General features: G+C 36.1%; 1 long non-coding RNA gene across 3 annotated transcripts in view; it reads right to left on the reverse strand.

The window, feature by feature from the left end:
- The window catches only part of LOC103661551, a 106571-nt gene that overhangs the window by 5251 nt on the left and 77804 nt on the right, over positions 1 to 23516 (reverse strand). For 2 of the 3 annotated variants that reach the window (XR_005833711.1, XR_568166.2), the window contains exons 3-4: positions 13848 to 13928; positions 8977 to 9140 (exon numbers count right to left, since the gene is read on the reverse strand). This is a non-coding gene — a long non-coding RNA (uncharacterized LOC103661551). Of the gene's footprint in view, positions 1 to 8976; positions 9141 to 13847; positions 13929 to 17599; positions 17674 to 23516 lie in introns of all 3 variants that reach the window. The other variant, XR_568167.2, reaches the window with a different exon arrangement.

Below are 23516 nucleotides of genomic sequence, written 5' to 3' on the forward strand. Positions count from 1 at the left end.
AACAATATGTAGCATGATTTATTACGCCTGGTTCCAATTTGAGAATTGATATGGCATTAGAGCAATCATACTGAACTGTTATCAGAATAAGTAGTCATAAAAATAAATGCCTATGATATTGTTGAGTGAGCTGAAAAATATCTCTATGATATACACTACATAACTTCATTTTTGAAAATCAGGAATTAGGACAGCAACGTTTTTTTAAAAGTTGAAAGTGTGTATCACTCCAAAAGATGAGCTTAACAAATTACAGAGTTTTTGCAAATATAATTTTCAAGATGGTAAACTTAGTGAACAGGTATTGGATCTAAATATTAAAATATTAATGTGGGCACATTAGTCCAGGAGGAAACTTCTCAGTGATGAGGAGCAATTGCCCAAATGAAGGAAAGGAGATTAATCAATTACTGATTAGCCTTGAAGAAAATCCAATCACTGGATTTTCCACAGAAAAAAATCAGGCTTTTCTGGGCTGAACAGAAAATAAGACCAGAAGAGGAATCTAGTGGTGCCAAAAGCAAGTCTGGATTAATCATTAGTGGCTGGTCCTTTGACAAGTGTGGTTTCCTGCCTGGGATGTCATACTTCTGTATTGAGTTTTAACTGCCAGCATGGCCAGAGACCATCATCCCTTCATCATAGCATCCTACGGAAGGTCCCATGATGTCCCACTTCTCCAGCATCTTCTTCAGAGAAAATTACGTTAAAAGGAGAATCACTGGTGGCACTGAAGGTGAAATGAAGTAACAAAAGTGCAGATTGGTGCTTATGGGGAAAGAAAGTCTCACTGTCTTGCCCTGGTGATAGCGGGGGTTATAAACTGACTCTGTAGATAGAATCTTTACTATAGACAGTCTTTGGATTTTTAAAATACAAGCAATAGGGGCACCTGGGTGGCTCTGATGATTGGGTGTCTGCCTTCAGCTCAGGTCATGATCTTCAGGTCCTGGGCTCCAGCCCCATGTTGGGCTCCCAGCTCAGCGGGGAGCCTGCTTCTTCCTCTCACTCTGCATCTGCCTTTCCCCTTGCTTGTGCTCTCTGTCTGTCTCAAATGAATAAATAAAATCTTAAAAAAAGAAAACACAAGCAATAAGAGTTGCCTTTTTCCCTATTTCCTCAGAGTATCTCTACTAGCCAGTACCAACCCACAGAAATATGGAAATCTACCTCAAAGAGAGAATACAGAAGAGCTAGGATAGTTACCAATATTCAACATGGCCAGGTGAATGAGCAGAGGCTGACAGGCTGGACTTGTATTTTCACATTCAACTCACATACTGTGTCTGTGTCCATGTGTCAGAATCAGCATAACCAGCAAGGCATCTTAGCTCTTTGAGTGTTTTCGTCCTTGTTATCATGTCTTTCATGAATAAAGTCTTTAATCAAAATCAACTGTTGCATTCTGCCCTTGGTAGCCCTTCCCATTCTGACTGGATTGGCTCAGCAAGACATATTCCAAGGTGAGCCAAGAAAGGATGACTGCCCCCTACCCCTCACACTCCCAACTTGTCGAGATGGGGTGAAATTATCCTGTTATACATTTTGAAAGATTATTTGTTGAAAAGTAAAAAATGATTATATTTCAACTCATTCCTATGTATCGATAATCAGAGAATTAGAGAAGTCTCTAAATTAGACCACTCATTTTCTGGTTCCAATTAGCATTAATCAAGAAACCTTCCTTACCTCTTAGGTTCGTGTGCCTGAGTCACACAAGACCCGATATGATTATGCACATTTCATAATTTTTTCAGATGGACTGAATCAATATTGAAATCACACTCTCCCCTCCTCCCCAAATTAGTAACTTTGGAAGTCAACCATATTCTTTCTTTTCTGGAATTAATGGAACGGCTTCCTTCCTCTCTCCATCTCTTATTGACAGTAACTGGTCAGCTATTACTTGGCATTCTGATGCCTTTCTTTGCTAGCTACAGCTGTTTTAAAACTTTACTTTTTCTTTCCTCCACCTACTTCTCCTCCTCCCCCTTCCCCTCCTCCTCCTCCTTCTTTTGAAAACTAAATGTCTTTGCAGAAACACTTTTTCCTTAATGGTGAATTTATTCAAGAAACTTACATAGATTGAGATTCTGGCAATTGTAGGCTTAAAAAAAAAAACAAATAGTAGGCCTTACTTAAAACGAGACTTAAGGTGAAATAGTGAGGAAAATGAAGAATCTCTCTTAGAAAAAAAAGTTTTAGAAACTCTTAATAACCTTTGTCAGTTCTAACTAATAGGTTAATAAGGTCCTTTTTGTAAATTAACATTCTTTTCTTTTGGTGTCTCATTGAATGTTACTGTGCTATACCTTTACTTTATTCATTAAAAAAAAAAAAAAGCCTGCTCATTTAATGCATAGAATGCTGATTTCTCCTTGGATATCTTAGACTCTGGTTTATTTCCTCATTTCCAGTCTTTATAATTTTCTACCTAGATAAATGACTATATTTTCCTATTCTTAATTTAAAAACAGGTCATGAGAAAAAAGTTATGCCAATGCGACTAATCTTTAGATTGCCAGCGCCAGGAAAGCAACATTCATAATATTGTCCTCACTGGCTTTCCTTTTGGAATTGTAGTGCCAGGGAAAATGATTTACTGCCAGCCTGGACTGAGACTAGGCTTTGTAGAAAAGATTTATTGGCATCAACTTTGTATAAGGCCATAATCAGTCCTGAAAAGACATTTGTCACTATAAACCCTTATTTTCAGGTGCCTGACACTTTCCATAAAACTATACTTCAAGTGGAAAAGTCATTTGGGTTTTCAGATCCTTTATTCCAGGATTTCTTGATCATTTAAAAAGTCTATCATTTATTGAACTTTCTGGATACACTACCACAGTGTTTCTGGGACGTATCCCCAGGTTTCCATGAGGCAGGGAGGGGTGGGAACCATAAATGTACATTTTAGACAAGTGCCTGAGGAGCTTCTGCACCAAGTAGAAAACTGAGAAACATTCTCAGGACAACAGGCATGGAGTCCTGTGCATAAGCTCTGGCTCTGTTTGTGTAACTTTGACTAACTGACATGGCCTCTCTGTCTCATTTGTTTCCCTGTATTTTCCTTATATATGCTTTAATTGGGCAAGTATACTTTCTGTTTCTAAATCATGAAGTTTAAAGAAAATAAAGTAAGGGAGTACCTACCTTACAGAAAGTACATATAGGAAGCAGATGATGCATCTTAGTTCTACTCTTTTCTCTACAATCCACAATGACAAGCACAAACACACAAACAAAATTACATGTGTGTGCACCCATGCATACTCTGCACTCAGCTGGGGGTGGAGCAGCTCTAGGAAGGGTGAGTTGATCTCTTGATCAGAATGAACAACTTAAAATTCACTTATAGGAAGCAGCAATTAAGGCAAGGGTACAGCCCTGCAAATAGTTGAGGTTAGGGGACATAAAACAAGAGCCAAAGTTTACTGCAAGATGGACAATCAAAGAGGCCCTGTCTTGAAACACCAGTCTCAAGGATGACTAAGAAGCTGAAAACATTCCTGAGGTACCAATGACAGGCCTTCAGATTTAAACAAAGAGTTTAAGCGCTTAATGCACTTAAGGTAGCCTGAAATAGCCAACTATTTACTTTACTGTTTTTGTTAACTCACCAAGAAACTGTTCACAAATTAATTAGTCCATCGTTTACTCTTATCTGTGCCACAAATCAGAGGGGTTCAAAAGTCAACCTAAAAACACTCGTGCATTTCAATTGATTCCAAATGTAAAGTCATTATAGCATTTGCTTTTTATAAAATAATTTATAGCAATCATCCTTTATAATGTGAATCTGTGAGCTCTGAGGTTACTTACATGTTTAAGTTCTGAATTTTATATGATTGTTGCATTCTGCTTCCTCTTAGAAAAACCTCCCCTTAGTCAGTTTTAGAGAAAATACAGCAAATCATGAAATCAGCCAAAAGAAAGAAACCACCAAGCAGTAATACATTTTATCATGTAGCTGTTACTTCCAGAATTATCCATTTTGGTGTTAGTTCAAAACATACTGGTTAAATTGTTTATTTTAAAATGAAAAATATATTCAGAGAAGGGTTTTGCCTTAGTCACTGTTTTATAAATAACCAAAGAATATTTTGTGAGGTGTTACAAGGAAAAATAAAAATCTGATAAATCTGTGCTCCTAATATCTGAGTCTTATTTAACCTAATGGATTTATTACTGGGACAGATACAAATACATTTATTAATTCAAAATAAAATTTTACATTGACATAGATATCAAGGTCCTTAACAAATACATTGTTTAAATGTTTTAATACCAGTCTAACATTTATTCTGATTATTTAAAATGGACTATAGATAATTAGAAAAAAAATATTCAAATACTAGAGATGAAAACCTCATGGAATATTTTAAATGCTTGTTGATTATAAAAACATAAAACATGGGTTTATCCCTTCAAATAATCAATAATCAATTAAGCAACCAATATTTATTGGATTGACTATCTTAGATATAACAAGACAATACAAAAGAACTCTTTCATGGAGTCCCAGGGAAACCACATTGCTTAGCCCCAGTGGGCGTTCATATTGTGCACTGAAGGTGGTGCCACTGGAAGTAAGCAGGGCACACCCAGTCTGCGGGGTTGGATGCAGCAGCCCTTCATGCCTCCTGTCCTCAACTAGCTTACAATCCATCTGAGCAAAGGGAGAAAGCAGGCAAAATCAGAGGTAAGATTAATACACATGTAACAATAGTAGCAAGAAAGTAAATATAGCAACTAATGAATCATTGAACTTTACATCAAAAACCAGGGATGTACTGTATGGTGACTAACATAATATAATAAAAAAACATTAAAAAAATAAAGTATATATAGCAATAAAGTGAAAAAGAAAGGAGAAAAATAAAATGAAGATGGCATATGCCAAAGACATGGGAATGTGGTTTGTTTCTTTTCACCTCATCAGGTGATAATGAGCAGATTCTAAAATAACTTGGGTAGCTGAGCATGTAGTTGAGCACGCTCTCTGTATAACAGCGCTGCCTATGGGCACTGAGAAGCCTGGAGATTAATGACTACAACTGAGGCCCTGGTAAAAATTTTAAAAAATGATCCGAGAAGAGAGTATCACCTTTAGTTATTTGATGAGATTGGGTTTTAACCATAAGGGAAATTTCAGTTTCAATGTGAAATTACTGACTTGATAGGTTACATTTTATTTTTGTATTTTAATCACATTGTGAATTCATAATTCCATGGTGAAAGCACCTGTCTTTTATTTAAAATGTCCCAAGAATGCTGGGTGGGGGTGGGAGTGGGTTTTGTTTAGGGAAGGAATTGTGTGCACAGTGTTATGGATAAGGAATGGGTTCACAAAGACCAATTCCATGAAAAACATTTCTTGTAAACTTATGACAGAATGCTGTTACATATAAAGCTGAGCATGCAGTTGAAGAGTAGTATGGACAGTTGAATGATGTAGGTGTTTTATTCATCCTTCGGGCCTTAGCTTAGGAATCACTTCCTCCCTCATCTCTAAGGTTAGGTCATGTGTCCCTCCTATGGCTTTGTAGCCTATGCTCAACTATCAATGCACTCATTACTTGGTTGCAATTGCCTGTTTACTGTTCTGTCTCGCATAACAAAAGAACAACAACAAGAAGCATTCATTAAACATTTTGCTTAATAAATCATCTTTCTTAAAGCTTTAAGTAATTATCTCCTGTAATAGTAAGAACCTGGGTGCTTGGGTGGCTCAATTGGTTAAGGCTTTGCTTTCGGTTCAGGTCATGATCCCAGGGTCCTGGGATGGAGCCCAGATCCTGAGCTACCTGCTCAGCAGGAAGTCTGCTTGTCCGTCTTCCTCTGCCTACCAGCCCCACCTCCCCACACTCGTGGTCTCGTGCTCCCTCTCTCAAATAAATAAATAAAATGTTTAAAAATAATAATAAGAAGAAGAACCATCTAGTGAGGTAGGTGTCACTATTAGGTTATTTTACAAATGAAGAAATAGAGCTGTAAAGAGGTTAAGATACTGCCCAAGGTCAAAGACCTAGAACATTGCGTAGTAAGAATTTAAATCCAAACAGTTTGACTACAAAGCAGGAAAAGTGTATTTTACACGTGCTGCTGGCACAATGCTGGGCATTTAGCATCCACATATTCATTGACCGAATAACTGAAGTCAGATGAGAGGGAGTCAGATGAAGATTGGAGCTATACAAGAAAGCTTGTTAGGGAGAGGGTGGGATTTGAGCTAAGCCTTGAAGAATGGGCAAGATTTGAATGAATTTACAGAAAACTGGAGAGCATTAGGCCTTGAGAACTCAGGCCAAGCAATGAGAATGTGTACACGATGTGTTTTGGGGACAATCAGGAGGCTGTGGAGATGGAGACTGGGTAGGCAAATTGAAGTCAAATTGTAGAACATCTTAGAAATGCAGGCAAAGTAACTGGGTAGGGACCAGAAAGCCACTAAGAGATTGTGTGTATGAGAGTGACATGACAAAAGCAGTTTTTAAGTGAAAGCATTATGTGAAAAAAGCAACCATCTAGGCACATTTTAAAGAATGCCTGTTTTACTAATAAACTGACTTCAAGGAGAGTTGTTTTCATTTTATTATGTCTACTAAGTCAACTGAGTTGTTATATATACACTGTAAAGGATGCTATAATTTGCAAAGGTGGTTTAATGTAATTCCTTTTAGATGTATTACTGTTCAATTTTGAAGTAGGTTTTATTTTCTTTTAAAATACTAGGAGGCTCTCATCTTACTTAAATATAACATTTTTTAATGTCTTCAATTGTATCTAACATGTCCTTTGTCAAATCTATTAATCTCCTAGCTGGCATTCAATATAGTCATCATTTAAGATGATTAGGTCAGTCCAAAAATTAGTTGCTTAGCTTATCAATTTCTTAATAAATGTTGCATGTGATTGCCAAAGAACTGTACAGTTCTGCCCTTGGCTCTTATTTGGTATATGGCTCTATAGCTTGGAGAAGGCAAGCTCATCAAATTTATAGATGACACAAAGCTGAAAAGAAAACAATCTATCTGATTTCACAATCTTGAAAAGTTGGAGCAAGGGTTAAATCTAACAAGATGGAACCACTGGGGATAGATGATGTTTCTAGGTCCTATGAAAATAACTGCACCAGCAAAAACCAAGAAGATGATGCTTAGCTGTAATACATGGGCTAAATATCCCAGGATGTCCACCCTAGTGAGTTTACAGTCAATGGTGATGACCCTGAAACTTAACAGAGAATACTATCATACCTAATTTGTGCCACCCTGGAAGGGTGCAATCCCATTCTACAGTGATAATGGCTTTTAAGTAAACATATACATCATATATATATATATATATATATATATATATAAAATCCATCAATCTTTCAACTTGGAAAGCACTATAATAGAAACAAAGAAACCCAATTGCTTTCTCAGCTTTTCAAAATATCAAATCCATCACTTTTGTTGGTTGAAACGTACCTGTGACATGGTAATTCTTTACAGTGGCCAAAGAACTTTATGAGCCTGGTGTCATATACTATTAGACTCCTTCTGCAAGTGGTTTAATGAACTCTGGTTGAGCAGCTCTATACCCACACAATATCTTTTTAACAAGGAACAAATTCACCAGAATCATAGATAATCCTTCTCTTAATACTTTTTAGGCTTTGTATTCTCTCTCTCTCTTTGGCCAGATCCAAGAAAGATAAGAAAGTGAGAGCTACTGAATTTTATTTCCAAAAATTATCAATCAGTTACCAGAATAAAAGAAAGAATTTGTTTTCAATCCACATTCTCTGTTTACTTTCTGGAGGTTCTTAAACTGTTAGACCCAATTTTTCTTCTAAGTTGTCATACGATTGACAGACCCAATTTTAGTTCCAATTTACCAGACGAGTCCTTGAAAGATAGTCTTAATTTTGTCAAATTCAAATTATCTCAAAAACTCTAGTGTGCAAACCTTCCAAATTAAACAATCCCTTCCTCTCCCCTCTGCCACACATATACATACACACTCACACAGATATAGAGGTTTTGGTGTGTTTTTCCAGATCTCTAGACATTAATAAAACTCACATACACAAGGGCTTCTAGTTCAACAAAATACATATCAAAAAACCAAAATACATATCAAGAACTATATCTAAAAACTACTGAATTTAACCATCTTTTTATTCCTTAATCTGCCTGTTTATGTGTCCAACAAGTGTTTATTTGAATATAATGGAGTGGTTAAAAGTTTAAGCTGTAGAGCCAGATTTCCTGGGTGTGAGTCCTAAGTATTCCAGTTATAGCTTGTGGGACATTGGTTGGGACTGTCACATTGTTAACTTGGGGATAACAGTAATATCTGTCTTACAAGATTATTATAAGGACTGACTTAATTAATACATGTAAAATGATAAGGGCAACATAGCATGTGACACATGTAAATGTTATATTTGTGTTGTTGTTATTATTATAGTCTCTATGCTTGTTCAATTTCAATCTTTTCTAAGGACAGATACTAATTCTTTTGACAAACATACTCACTCTTAAAGATCTCCTAAAATTAGTTTTAGCTCTAAAATTATGGAGAATACACCTTACTGTAGGTGATTCCTTGTTCCTAAGCAGAACCTTGGTTAAATGGGAGGTGAATGTTATTAAAATATCTATTCATTGGAAGAATCCTTTTCAGAAAAACTATGTTCTGTAGCTTAGTGTCATGACACAGGTACAATTTATATCAGAGGCTGAGCTAAAACAGTTAACCATCTGGGCAAAGTAGAAAAAAAGAGCAGAATAAAAAATTACAGGAGAAAGTAGGGACTGGTGTTCTCATGCCAGTTTAATTCTGTTGACCCTGATAGCCTTGCTGCAAAATGGGGTAGGAAAGGAAGCTGTGTGGTGACATGGCATATAGATGAATGGGTGCTTCCCACCTCGCACAAGATCCGCTTTTAGTCCGTAGAAGAAGATAAAGATGCAATTATCCTACCTTCTTGGGGTTCTTGTTCTCTTTTGCTCCTTTTTTCTAGTCGTCTTTCCATTCTTATATCTGCATTTTCCCCAGTCCCAACATTCATTTCATTAAGATGATGACCAGAGTCACAATCTATTCTTTGATCTTTTTCTTTCAGAGGCTCCTCTCTCTTCTTATTTCTTACCGATTTCATAATAGCAGCATTTTGAGAAAAAAACAGAAGTTAGAAAGGGAAGGGTTCTGCAATGCTCCAAGTGTCAACTAGCTGAATGGATTGATGCGGGACGAGAGGTAGGGAGAAAGTCTAGGGGAGAGTGTCTGGATCTGGGCAGTATAAATCCAGGAGAAGTGCAACTCATTGGTAGTTTATTTCTATGTCTCTGAAAATCTAAAAATCCCATTTAAAATACATAATTTGATTCCATACCTAGTGATCTCTATCCCTACAACTTTATAAAGGAAACTTTGAAATTATCTAGATGGGTATTCTGGTGGTTCTAGGGATAATGATATGCTCATAAGGTTAAGTGTGGCTGACGTTTTATGTAGTGCCACTGTTTAGACTTCTCTGGGGACTCTGTTACTTCCTGAAGTTAGATCCCAATTCAGCTCTTTTTCACCAATCTTAGCAGGTTATGGACAGATTGAATCCTCCTATGGGGTTGGAGTCAATTGCTGCTGGATCTAATCAGGATTTCTCCAGTGGATCATTCCAGCATGACAACAAAGGAAGCAAGCATTCCTCTGAGCATTCTAAAATCATCAATTTTCATGAAAAGAGGAAAAGAGGGAAAAAAAACTCATGAAAAGACTGGAAGTAACTTGGATAATTTCTAGCTCTCAGGCACTGACAACATGACATGTTAACTGTGGTTTAAAGTTTCATGGTGACATTTTATTTCCTAGTTTTAGGGAGGATAGGCTCCTTCAGTTATTTTTATAAGCCACTTAAAGTCTGGTCAAGTTTTCTGCTTCCACTACAACAAAACCTTTGAAAGACAAATTTTTAGGTGTTGGTCATTTTCCAGTGTAAACCTAAATGTCACTGGAGGAACTAAGAAAAACCATCTTCATGAAGACCAATGACCGGTGTAGACAAAGGGATATGGCTGCTCCCTCTGATTCCCTATTCTTCTGTCTAAGCTTTGATCCCTCTGCAAACCTAGAAGTACTAATAATCCTTCCTATACATGGAGAACCTCTGAGGTAGTAGGGCAAAATGAAATTAAAATTAAATGGGGGGATCAAATTGGTTTTAAGAGAACAGATGGTGGAATAAAGAAGATGAAGCAAGAACTAAGGTTAGCACTTAGAATGCATTTTAGAAGTTGTGCACATTTCCTGATGGAGAGGTGAACCTTTCTTTTGGTATTATTTTGCTTTTCCTTTTAGACATCAGGTACTCAGAATTGGATCACTGAATCATGCATGATTCACTTCTTATATATTTAGTTATTTATGTGGTTGTTTTTAATGGAAGGAGCAGACATGAACACACAGCGCACAAGTGCGACAAAAACAAGAGGCATACGTTTGACTCTAAGTTTCTTTACAGCCAAAGAAAAGAAAGGAACAGGATCAGTAACATGATTTGCAATTTTTATGAAGTAATGATAAAAGAAGGCTGTTTTTCATTCCAGCACAATGAAGATTTTTTTGCTGTCTGATAATGAGAGCATTATAAAATGCAAAAAAAAAATGTATTCAGCAACATCACTAACAACACATTTTATAGAGTTTTATCCATTTTGGTTCTGTTCATTGCACTGAACGAGTTTAGTTTATGTTAGCCCATGCCTGAATATAAATATATGTGAACTACAAACTTTATGTAGCTTACCCCGCAGCACAAAAAACATTTGGTACTTCCATCTCTTAAATTTTTTGAGTGAAAGATATATGCAAATTTCAGTGGCATTTAAATGACCACAGCACCTGTCTGGCCCCACACTTTCCTAATTTATAACCAGAAAAAGGCTTGATTACCCATACGTCCCAAGCCTAACCCCTTCAGAGAAAGATTGCAATTTGGATGACCTTGCTTATATTCTTCTTGGTTTATCACTAAAATGCTGTTGCTTAATTTGTTGAAAAATATTTGGAGTGCCTATTATGTGCTAGGCACTGTATTAAGTGCTGAGGATACAGTAGTGAACAAAGTAGACATAGTTGTCCTCTTTGATGGTGTTGAGTGAGGGGGAAAGCAGTCGTAGGAGGCAAACTGTGAGCTTAGGAGGCAATATGAGAACAGCAGTACAGAGCCTTGTAGGAGGTATGAGGGATTATGAATTCGACTCTGAGCAAGATGTACAGCCATTGGAAGGTTTAGAACAGAATGACATGATCTTGTTAAAAGAGAATCAGTCTGGGGCAAGGACAAGACCAGTTTAGTTAAATAATCCAAGACAGATTAAAAATCAGAAAGAACAATTCCCAGTTTCTTTTTCCTAGATCACTATGCCATACTCAACCTCTCTATGAGAACTTCTAACACCTCTCCTTCCACACCCTTGGCTGATGCTTATTTTCTGTTTCACAGAGAAACCACCAACTCTGCCTTCTTACCACCACTTCTATCTCTCAGCTCGTATCCATGCCCATTTACTCTGTCTTCCCTTAGGCCACAACTGAAGAACTGTCCATACTCCCTTTACTAATCTACTAGTTCCATCTCCTCTCAACTACTCCAGGACATCACTCCAGAATTGTCTCTTCTCTTTATTGCATCATCATTTCTCATTTTTTTTGCATCTTTCCCACAAGCAGATAAATATGCTAATACTCTTCCAGTATTAAGAAAATCCTCTCTTGACCCCAATCCACCACCCAAGTACAGCCCTGTTTCCCTACTCCCCTTTATAGCAAAAATCATATAAAGAATAATTTTTCCTCTCCTTTGTCCTCTCTTAAAATGCTCTAGTTGGGCTTTCACCCATACCACTGCACTGCAGTTGAGAAATCAGCAATGACTTTCACATTGCTAAATCTAATGATCAAATCTCAGTTCTCAACCTACTTGGTCTGTCAGCAGCAGGGGACACATAAAATTTTTTTTTTAAATTTATTTATTAGAGAGAGAGCATGAACAGAGCAGAGGGGGAGGGAGAAGCAGACTCTCCACTGAGTAGGGAGCCTGACCTGGGATTCAATCCCAGGAACTCAGGATCATGACCTGAGCCAAAGGAAGACACTCAAGGGACTGAGCCATCCAGTCGCCTCACCAGGGGACACATTTTGACTTCTGGCACAGCCACTGTCTTTCCTCCTCTATTTGTTTTCTTTGCTGGTTTCTCCTTATCTCCCATTAAAAATGGGGCTCAGTCCATGGACCTCTTTACTTCTCCGACTATACTGCTCTTTTGGTGACCGCTTCTAGTCTTGAGGCTTTAAATACTATCTCTATGATAGAGATTCCAAAATTTATACTCTAGTTCTAAACTATCATATTAATTCTAGACTTACCTATTTTCATTTGGGTATCTAATAGCCTTTTCAATCGTATCAAGCCCAAAGCTGACTCCTGATCTTTTCTCCTGCTCCTCCTACATTCTTTCCCATCTTTGAAACAGCAACTGAATTCTTTCAGTTACTGATCTAAAACCTTGGAGTCTCTCACATATTCTGCCTGCAAGCCAATAGCAAATCCATTGTTTTTACTTTCAAAATGTCACCACCTTCTAAAGATATTTAGAGTCTGGATATGTTTTTAATTCTCACTCTTCCACTGCTACCACCCTAGTTTAATCCTCCATCACATTTTGAATAGATTATTGCAACAGCCACTTAACTGGTCTAACTGGTTCTGTCCCTTTACTTCCTTATAGTCTGGTTCAACCCAATGGCCACAATGATTCTTAGATCATTATGTCCTTCTATTCAAAATCCTCCAGAGGCTTCTCATCTCACTTAAAGTAAAAAAGCCAAAGAATCCTCAATGGCTTAAAAGGCCTGACACAATTCAGCAACAATTGAAAAGTCTGACAATATTGAGTATTGGTGAAATTGTGGAACACCAAGTGGTTTTATTTTATAGATTTTTAAATTTAATATAATTTGATTTTTTAATTTGCTGATGAGCATGGGTATAAACACTTTGCAGAACAATGTGGCAATATTTAATGAAGCTGAAAATGCACAATCTGACAGGAATTCCGCTTCTGTGTACATACGTGAAAAGTCCCATACATGTAGAGAGTGACATATACAATAATTTTTATAGCAGCACTGCTTATAACATCAAAAAACTGAAAACAATCTAAACATCTATGTATAAAAAATGGATAAATAAATCTTTGTATGTTTATACAATAGAACATTACTAAGCAATAAAAATCAAGAAATGAAAACTACATGTGCCAATATGGAGGGTCACACAGAAGTCTTCATTAGTATTGTTTTATTTCCTAAACAGAGTAGTGGGTTCACAGGTGTTTATTACATTAGTTCGTATAGCTTCTGTATGTCTGAAATATGTCATAAGTTTTAAAGGAGGTAAATGGGAAATTTGTAGAATGTGGGAAGAATTGAGAGAGAGAGAGCTTGCTGGGGAAGCGGCCCGGATAGAAACAGAAAGGAATGTATATAGTCATGCCTTGGGGCTGAGGAATTTAATTTCCATCCCCTTCCTTTTCATTCCCTCCTTCTGCAGGTTTCTTGGTTCATGTTACCATTTTTTCAATAGCTTCCTGTTTGTTCATCCTTACCAGGTTCTTATTCCCCAGAATTCATTTTTTATAGTTTTGAGTGGTTTATATAAACCCAAATCTGATCATGTCCATCTCTCTACCTGTAAATCTTAGAAGACTCTTTATTACTTATAGTGAATATAGTAAATATCTTAATATGATATAGAAGGCACTCTGTAATATGGACCCAAGCATCCTTACCAATATCTGTTCCCAAATATTCCTGTTCACAGCTCTGTTCTTGCTCACAGCCCTCTCTAGGGAATCATCTTTTTCTCACATCTGGAAAACACCAACATGAGACACAGTTTATGTGACTTCTTTCTAGCTTCTCTGGAGGTAGCAAGCCCTTCCTTTTCCTGTATGTGTACAGAACTTTTGTACATACCTCTATTATAGCAGTCATATTGTGTAGGATTTTTATTAGGTTGCTATATTTCTGTTTCTCTCAATACAAGCTACTAAAAGTCAGAGACAGTGGGTTTTTTGCTGTTTCATTCTGTTTGTTTTTTAATCTTTACACACTTAGTTCCAACCGAGATGCTTAATACGTAAGGGGTGCTAAATAATTATTTGTAGAGTTGATGAAAGAATGAGTAGAGGTTTTATTTAGCAATGTTGTGAGTTATAAAGATAGATCAGGTGAGATGTAAAGACAGTTTTCAAGTTCTTAGTTATATGGTTGCCTCTTTTCATTAATTAAAATGCTATTGCAGCTTACACATATTGTCAATGCTTATTGACTAGTTTCAAGAAAGATAAAAAGTTGCAGGCATTATTTTGTTCATGTTAGCTAAGAGTAGTCAGGAACTGAGCTGGTTCCATTGCTAGGATAATTCAAAATTATCACACTGATAGGATGCCAGAATATTCGAATTTATTTTTGAAAGTCTGGGTTAATGTAACATTAGCTTTTATTCTGAGAAAAGGCAAAACATAATATAGCTCCCTCTCTCCTACATTCTCAAGATTTAGCTGATAAGACATGGAGGTTTACGGTGTCATCGTAGGGCCACACTACAGTAAATGAGAACTATATCAGAACTATGACATCTGCACAGGAAAATCTACTCTCTTTAGTTTTAAAATTTCTAATATCAAATTATTTTCCAATTTGGAGGAAAAAGCTACTGCTTCTCCATTGGTTCCCAAGACAATTGAATGTCATAACTTACATTTTTGAAAACATATCGGTTTGGTATTTACTCAAAACTGGACAAATTTCACATTTTTGAAATGACTAGCTATTATTGAAGCTCCAACTTCCAAGTAGCTTGAATATTAAGAACTGGTTTTAAAACCAAACCCACAAAGTACTCCAGAAATTGTAAATCACTCTTCAATTGTCAACCACCAAGGCGCTTCAATGTAGAAAATAATCAAGAGGCTTGCCAATTATTCAAGGCTAAGTGTCTTAACCCAGTTTCAGACTGAGGACAAAACACCGTAGAGACACACAAAAATGCAACAGCACTTACTTTTTTTTTTTTTTTTGAGGGAAGCTCTTTTATACATTCTCTAAGAAACAAGTATAAAACTGAGTTATTAGTCATTCCTGATAGAGGTGAGAGAGAAGCTGATGATGTGAACAGAACTGAAGGAAAGTTGTCTAGGTAATCAAAATACCAGACTTCCATTTAGACCCCTGAATAGTTTCCCAAAATTTTTGAGGTGGTTAAGTCCATCTTCTGCATTATTTCTCAAACACATTAGGATATTGTTACCATGTGTGTTTTCGTTTTTGTTACTGTTTTTATAATTTGCCCTAATTGAATGAAAAATGAGGGCATGAAGCAAAGCATGGGGGTTCTCGATTCTTTTTCTATTTTAACCCCACACGTTAAGCACAGACTTGCCCCATGCTGACTTCTGTAACACTTTGTAGGAGGCCTGATCCAGCAATCATTCCTTTCAACTTCCAGACAACCGCCAGCCATACTTTTGGATGGGAAAAATGGAGGGGTTTTGGAAACTGCAAATCAAGTATTTGGGCTGTATGATCTAGTTCTGCCTATCAGAGTCCCAGCCAAAGCAAAATTCACCAAATCAGTAATCATCAGGCCTCCAACATTACTCTCATTATTTTCTGATTTTTCCCATTTATCCTTTTTAAAATTTCCTTAAAATATCACTTGAGTGAGGTGGGAATTATATGATCTTGCTATAATTACCAGCTTTACAAATGACTATTACCTCATGGTGAATAGTGTGGTTACTAAATGCAGTTTGTGGTAAATTTCAATATTCCTATTTGAAAGACTGGCTTATAATATTAGGACCTTTTCTAAATAATTTCAAACTCATAGTATTTGCTTCTAGATAAGTGAACTTGAGAAGGATGAAAGGAAAATGAGTTCTTCACTATAAACACATTTGTACTGTTTGGATTTCTTGCCACATAGATGCTTGTTAGATTTTTTATTTTACTAATTTTTTTCCCAATTGTATTACAAACACTAATTGAAGAATACTTGCTCTTTTAAGAAAGGGAGAAAGAATTAAAGACATACCCAAATTTTCCAGACATGTTAGAGTTGGGGAAAGAATCAAAAGCCAATATTCCAATGTTTCTCTATCCATTTGTTTCTCTTCCACACCACATTTAAAACTGGTTACAATTAAATTTCTATTTCCAATATTCATCTCAAGCCTTTCTTTGTATTTTTATTCCTAGATAGCTACCCAATATTTATTTTATTTGAAGCATATTTTAAGCACTCTTGATTATGTTTTTTCCAAAAATGATTTTCCCTGGTGACAACTGAAACTCAAGTGATGATAACAACAAAAGAGATTTTAAGAATTTTTCCAGAACCAGGGTCACTGGTGACATTTCCATAAATCACACACAATCTCAACACAGACCATCCTACAGAGAAGACTTACTCTAATAAGCTTAATGTACAGAGGTTAAAATAGCCTCGTTGTATTTATCTTTCACTGTGCAGCTTACCAAAATCAAATTTCTGTCATCAACAATTATTAATCATCCATATGCCCTGCAGAGAATTTTAATAAAGCATATTATGAACCTGGGGTTGGGGTGTTGTGGGAAGGACACAAATGTGATCCAAATTTATAAAAGGAGATGGGGTCCCTATTACTCCACCACATCTGTTTGCCATATGTTCATAAATCACACCAATGTTTTGAACATTTCTCCTAGCACCTTCCTGTCACTCTGGTTTTATAGTTCATAATTTTACCCCTCCTACCCACACACACACACACAAAATCTCATTATTATATTTCAGAGTTGAGAATAACATTTGACCAAGTACTGGGTCAAACAAACTGCAGCCAATGGCTGTGGCTAGTGCCCAATGACCTTCCAGTTTCTTGAGATTTGGTCATAGCTGGCGAAAGTGGGAGCAAAACTTCTTGTTTATTCTAAAGAAGGAGAGAAATAATATGAAGACACCAATTACCACTGCCACACCAAAAAGAAAGCTACATTTTGAGTATGAATCTATGAAATACAGTTGCCAAGAAGAAAGTTGCTAACTTAGGAAAAGATGTTTTTCCTTGCAAATAGGTCTCTCAGAAATACGATGCACACTATTCTAAGTTTATGTTTATTTTTGTTTTCCTGTGATGCTAATGCATATCTTCATGTGGTGCAGTGCTTGTCCTCTAAAAGTTTGACATCTCTGACAACCATGACATGTGAAGACAGAGCAAGAGCAATAGGATTCAAATTGCATTTTCAAGACAGCCTATGTGACCTGTTGGTTTATTTAATGTAAAAATGTAAGCAAACTAAAGGTATGGAGGAAGTCAAATTATCTATGTGGTATTGTATAGATGAAACTGAGGTCTCTGGTTATTATGGCTGACTGGTCTCCCCTTCTCTTTGCTCCAGGTAGTACTACTGAATAGAATGTAACAACCACAAAACCATGCATATCCATATTTAAACTTGAAAACAAAACACAAGAAACAAAAATACCCACCTGGTGCCAGAAATAAAGAGGGGTAATCTGAAGCCAGAGCTTTTAACTTGAGGTATTAATTTGAGAACAGAGAGCTGGGAAAGAAGACAAAAGTTAAGTTTGCTGACCTAGGGGCATGGGAAGCTGAAGGTGCACTCTCAGAGTAAAACCGAGAACCTGGAAGGGACTAGAAAAGTTCTTTCCACTGGACTGGGAATTTGGCAAGAAAAATAGGCTGCCTGTCCTAGGTCATGGTTGAAAATTAATCATCTGGGAGAAATCTAAACTGATACTATGTGGGGACAGGGGTTTGAATTCACATATTACACTTGGTAAAAGAATCTTAGGTAATGAAATTATTGTAAAAACTGGTTGAGAGACCCATGGGACTGGCAGAGGTAGACATAAAACCACCCAGAATAATGACTTCACAAGCCTGAATCATGACACATCCTTTGAAAACAACTCGATCTGAAGATAGATTCTGACTAAATTTGAAGCTCAAGGAAACAGACCTCTGTGTGACCCAGGATCGCAACAAATAGGAGAATTCACATGTTAAAACCAATAGAACATGGAACAATGTAAAAACATATTTGCTTTAACTATTCAAAGATATAGATATGGAAGAAATAAAAAGTTATAAGGGCAGTATCTCCTAAAAAAGAAGCAGTTTTGAAAAAAAGTGGAAATCCTAGAAATTAAAAATATAATAATTGAAAAGAAAAGCTCGGTATATGAACTATTCAGTGTATTGCACACAGATAAAGAAGAAATTAGTAAATTTGAAAACAGATATGAAAATTCATCTAAATGAAGTGGGTTAGATTTACATATATATAGATATATAGAGAGATCTATATAGAGTTAAGTAACATGGTGCCTAACATACTGTATGAAAGCTCTTCCTCAATTAACTAATTATAACTCATTGATAAATAAATTATATTACAAATAAAAAAAGGCACAAGGGGCATGGAATGAGAATCTCTGACGTGTCTAATAAATCTAATAAATATTCTTTCCAGAATAAGAGATTGGGAGAGAAAAAGTCTGAAAATGAAAGAAACCATGAATCTTCATATTCAAGGAACAGATAGTTCTGAGTAGGGTAACCAAAAAAATCCACGCTTAGACACACTATGGTGAAACTTCAGAACATCAAAGCTCAGAATTTTTAAATTAGGAAGAAAAACATTTTAAGGTGTACAAAGGCTGAGACAGATTATATTTTCAGATCTTTATGAAAATATTACCAAAAATATACTTCAGCAAGAAGGAAATTGAATTTAGAAGGAAAGGGTGTAGTTGAAAGAACCGATGATAAGTGAACAAAAAAAAAATCAAAGCATGTTGATAAATTTAGGTTTAGATCTTTAAAGTGTGCATGTGGGGGCACTTGGCTGGTTCAGTCAGTAGAGCACGTGACTCTTGATCTCAGGGTTGTGAGTTCAAGCCCCACATTGACTGTAGAGATTACTTAAAAAAAAAACAAACAAAACAATAAGGAGTGTGTGTGTGTGTGTGTGTGTCCATGCACACACACTACAATAAACTGAAAATAACATAGATGGTGGGATGGGAGAAAACATTTTAAGATCCTTGTCTTATTTCAAGAAAAGGATAGAATTGCTGATTCACCTCAAAACTTCTTAGGTTAAGCCTATATTACTATTTAAGAGTAACTGGTAGAAGAATAGAAATAGAATGTGTAACTCACAAACTTACCCACAAAGAAACAAAGTGAAAGAGCTCAATAAATAATTGGCATTATCATTATTATGTTTAAACATTAAAAAGTTTAAACTTACAAAGTTAATCAAGAAAAGAATCCTGAATCTTCTTTGGATATGAATGCCCTATGTTCTTACAAATTAAAGTTTTTAAATTTCAGGTAATTTGGCTGTTTTTAGCAGAAGCCAGAAGGCCAAAACAACAAAATACTTCTGACATTTATTACATAGAAATGAAAATGATGAACAGTGCAGTGAGAGATAAAGCTAAACAAAAAGTCTTGCAACAGGGATTACAGATTCATTTGAAAGTTGGTAGCACTTTTCAGATAGTGGGGAGAAATTCAGCTTTGAGATTATGCTGGAAAAACATTAAACAGCTTTCACTTCCAAAAGTGCTCTCTTCATTCTTAGAAATCTTACAGAACTATTATATATAATTTCTATGAAATTTTTCATATTCTATTTTGTTTAATAATTTTTTGAGGACTTATATATTTTTCTTCTGGATCATATGAATTTGAAGGCTTCAATAATGTCACTCATCATTGGCTTTCCCAACAGAATTACCATGTACCTTATACATAGTTAAAACTCATGAAAATTGGTTTGCAGATAAAAATAATTCTTCCAGAAATAACTGACTTTTGTGAAGAGAGCCTGCTTAAATTCAGTAGCACGTTTCCCCCTTGTCACTGAAAAAGACAACCATTCTCTTTACCTTCTTTTTACCCCACCAAATAGGGCCTAGACAGGAACCAAGAATAAGATTTATCAAGGAATGTATGCTTCTAATTTTTTAAGTTAAAAGCCTTCAGGTGCTTCAGGAGTAGATCCTTCTGACAAGAACATCAAATATCCTTAGTTTTGAAGGTATCAGACACATAAAGTCATAATACCCCATTACTCAGCCATGAAGCTGACTCCTTTGTTCTTCATTCAAGAAGTATATAACTTACAGTAGATACCAGAATAAAGAATTTTAATGGACCCAGATTCTCTCCAATCACCTATTGTACATAAAAGATAAAGCAACAGATGTAGAATATTCAGTGATGCATATTCTTATGGAAGTCACTTCCATCTTCTCCCTCCCATCCACTTCTGTACATCTCTCATTATCACGCAGAGGACTACATGACAAATCATTGTCTGAATATTATTATCCATGAAGTCAAAGACAGCTTTATTTTGAAGAGGGATTAAAAACTGTACCTTACTACAGGTAGAGAACTCCTTAAGTGCCAGATGGTTTCATTTCAACATTAAGTTGCTGATCTTCCCATGACACTTGCCAGAGAAAGTTTGGGACACCTCTTCACATGTTTCTTGAAGTAGCCTCTTGATACTAAGGGAGGCTCTCCAGATGTAACCCAGTAAAGATAATACCTTGCAAACCATAAATAAAATGGCCTCAACTAAACTCACATCAGGAGACTGCCAGTCTGCAGAAAAGTTTTTTTTTTCCCCCTCCAGCAAGACTCAACAAGTAAGATAGTGTGGAACTGAAAGTATAGGGTTTAGTTCTGACTCTACTTGCACATTAGAATCATCCCAGATCAACCGAATATGAATTTCTAAGGAAGGATGGTCAAGACATTGGTATTTTTAAAAAAATGCTTCTTTGTTGCTTCTTTTATTTTTTTGAGATAGAGAGAGAGAGAGAGAGCAAGCACTCGCAGGGGTGGGGAGGAGCAGAGGGAGAAAGAGAATCTTAAGCAGGCTCCACGCTGAGCACAAAGAAGGTGAAGGGCTCAATCTCGGGGCCTTGAGATCATGACCCTGAGATCATGATCTAAGGCAAAATCAAGAGTCAGGCACTTAACTGAGCCATCCAGGTACCCTTCCTTTGTTGTGTCTAATGATCAGCCAGACTGAGAACAAGTATTATGGGGCCTACTGGCAGGAGGATCATACTTTCTCTTTAAAATGAAAAAGCTACATATGCTTATTGTTTTTACAAAGATAGCTACAGATAAGCAAAAAAAAAAAAAAAAAAAAAAGAAGAAAAATCCAAGTGTACTCTTGATTTCTAGAGATAACAATTATTAAAACCTTCGTGCATTTTCTTCCAGATTTTTTACTTTGCATGCCTATATGAAAACATGCATGAATACATTAACACATTTGTTTTTGAGAAAGCTAATTTATGAAAGAGATTGAATGTGGAGCAACTGGAGCCCTCATACATTTTTTTTAAAAGATTTTATTTATTTATTTATTTATTTATTTATTTATTTATTTATTTGACAGAGAAAGAGACAGCCAGCGAGAGAGGGAATACAAGCAGGGGGAGTGGGAGAGGAAGAAGCAGGCTCCCAGTGGATGAGCCTGATGTGGGGCTCGATCCCAGGACCCCGGGATCACGCCCTGAACCGAAGGCAGACGCTTAACGACTGCACCACCCAGGCGCCCCTGAAGCCCTCATACATTGATGGCAGAAAATGTAAAATGGTGCAGCTCTTTTCGAAAACAACTTGGCAGTTCTTTAAAAAGTTAAAAACAGAATTACTATATGATGTAGTGATTTCACTCTTAAGTGTTTAACCCAAGAAAAATTAAAGCATATGCCCCCACAAAAACATGCATAAAAATGTCCTAAGCAGCATTATTCATAATAGCCAAAAAGCTAAAATAACCCAAATGTCAATCAACTGGTGAAATAATAAATAAAATATTATATTCCATAACATGAAATATTATTCATCAATAAAATGCAATTAAGTATCAATACATGCTACAACATGGATGAGCCTTGAAAATGTTATGCTAGGTGAAGGAAACCAATCACTAAGGGCCACATACTATATGATTCCATTCATATGAAATGTGCAGAATAGGCAAATTTATAGAGACAAAGTAGACTGGTGGTTGCTTAGAATGGGGCTGGTGTGGGTGGGGAATGAGGATGGACTGGTAACAAGTATGGGGTTTCTTTTAGTGAGAATGAAAATATTCTACAGTTAGATTGTGGTGATGGTTGAACAATACTGTGAATATGCTAAAAAAATTAAAAACATTGAATTGTATACTTTAAGCAACTGATTGTATGGTATGTGAAATATATCTTAATAAAGCTGTTTTAAAAAGACATAGGAACTCAGAGTCCTTATTTCACAACTTAATGTTCTAATGCTGATTATTCATTACCTCTGTTTAAAGGTATTTATCCCCATTAGTTACTCTTCCTTTCCTCCTTCTTCCAATGGATCTTTTATAAGTGAGCTGATGGGGAACTCTTTACCATCTATCTCCTCCAGGAAAAAAAAAATGAATTTTAAGACCTACTTAGTTCTCGTTAAAAAGAAGTTTGATGTTACAAATCTTAATGTCACTAGAGGCTCAACTTCAAACCCATGGCAAAAGGGAGATTTGAGTGAAATCTGTGTCACTAGGAGATGCTGTCAACATTCCTTCAAAATTAAAATAATCTTTTTCAGGACTTGAATTCTTGAAACAGCATTCACTTAGCCAAGTTTCTGGTTTGTCTTTTTTACTATCTGCTAAGAACACGCCTTAAAACAACTCCATGTATTCTGAAAAAAGTTCTCATTGAAAAATTATGTTCTCATGACTTATCTTCCTAAGAAATACAATTACATAATAATTTAGATTGCAATGGGTTGAGAGGTACAAAAGAGGAAGTTTGGGGCTGCTAAGACTGCTGTGGGAAGTTAAAAAATTGAGTAGGAGTTTGTATTGATAAGGAGGGACATAATAGCAAATGCCTACTTCTCCAGCTGCATGTTGTGGTTAACTTGATTAAAGACAGGCTTAGAATCAGCTTGAGCTTCAGGGTTGCACTAAACTGGTCAAACTCAATTGTTACTTGAAATTGTACTTGGACACTTGAAAATAGCAATTTGGGGATTTTTTCTCTCCCCTTTTGCTTTCAAGTGGTACAAAATAATGTGAAATTTTCTGGCCCATCATAGACTCATTGAGTACGTATAGTAAGAAGTCAACCACTAGCTAATCTGCTAGGGCAGACATCCCAGAACTGGTGGATACATTCCCTTAGAATTAAAGTACCAGTCGAAGGCCTCATAAAGGGGGGCAAAGGGTGCATTAATCTTAACAAAACCCCAAAAGCATTTCCCATAATTTTTATTTTCATTTAATTTTTTTGATTTTATTTATTTAATTTCATTTTATTTTTTTAAAGATTTTATTTATTTATTTATTTATTTATTTATTTATTTATT

This window comes from Ursus maritimus, unplaced genomic scaffold (assembly GCF_017311325.1).
Source record: "Ursus maritimus isolate PB19 unplaced genomic scaffold, ASM1731132v1 scaffold_9, whole genome shotgun sequence".
Taxonomy (NCBI): Eukaryota; Metazoa; Chordata; class Mammalia; order Carnivora; family Ursidae; genus Ursus; species Ursus maritimus.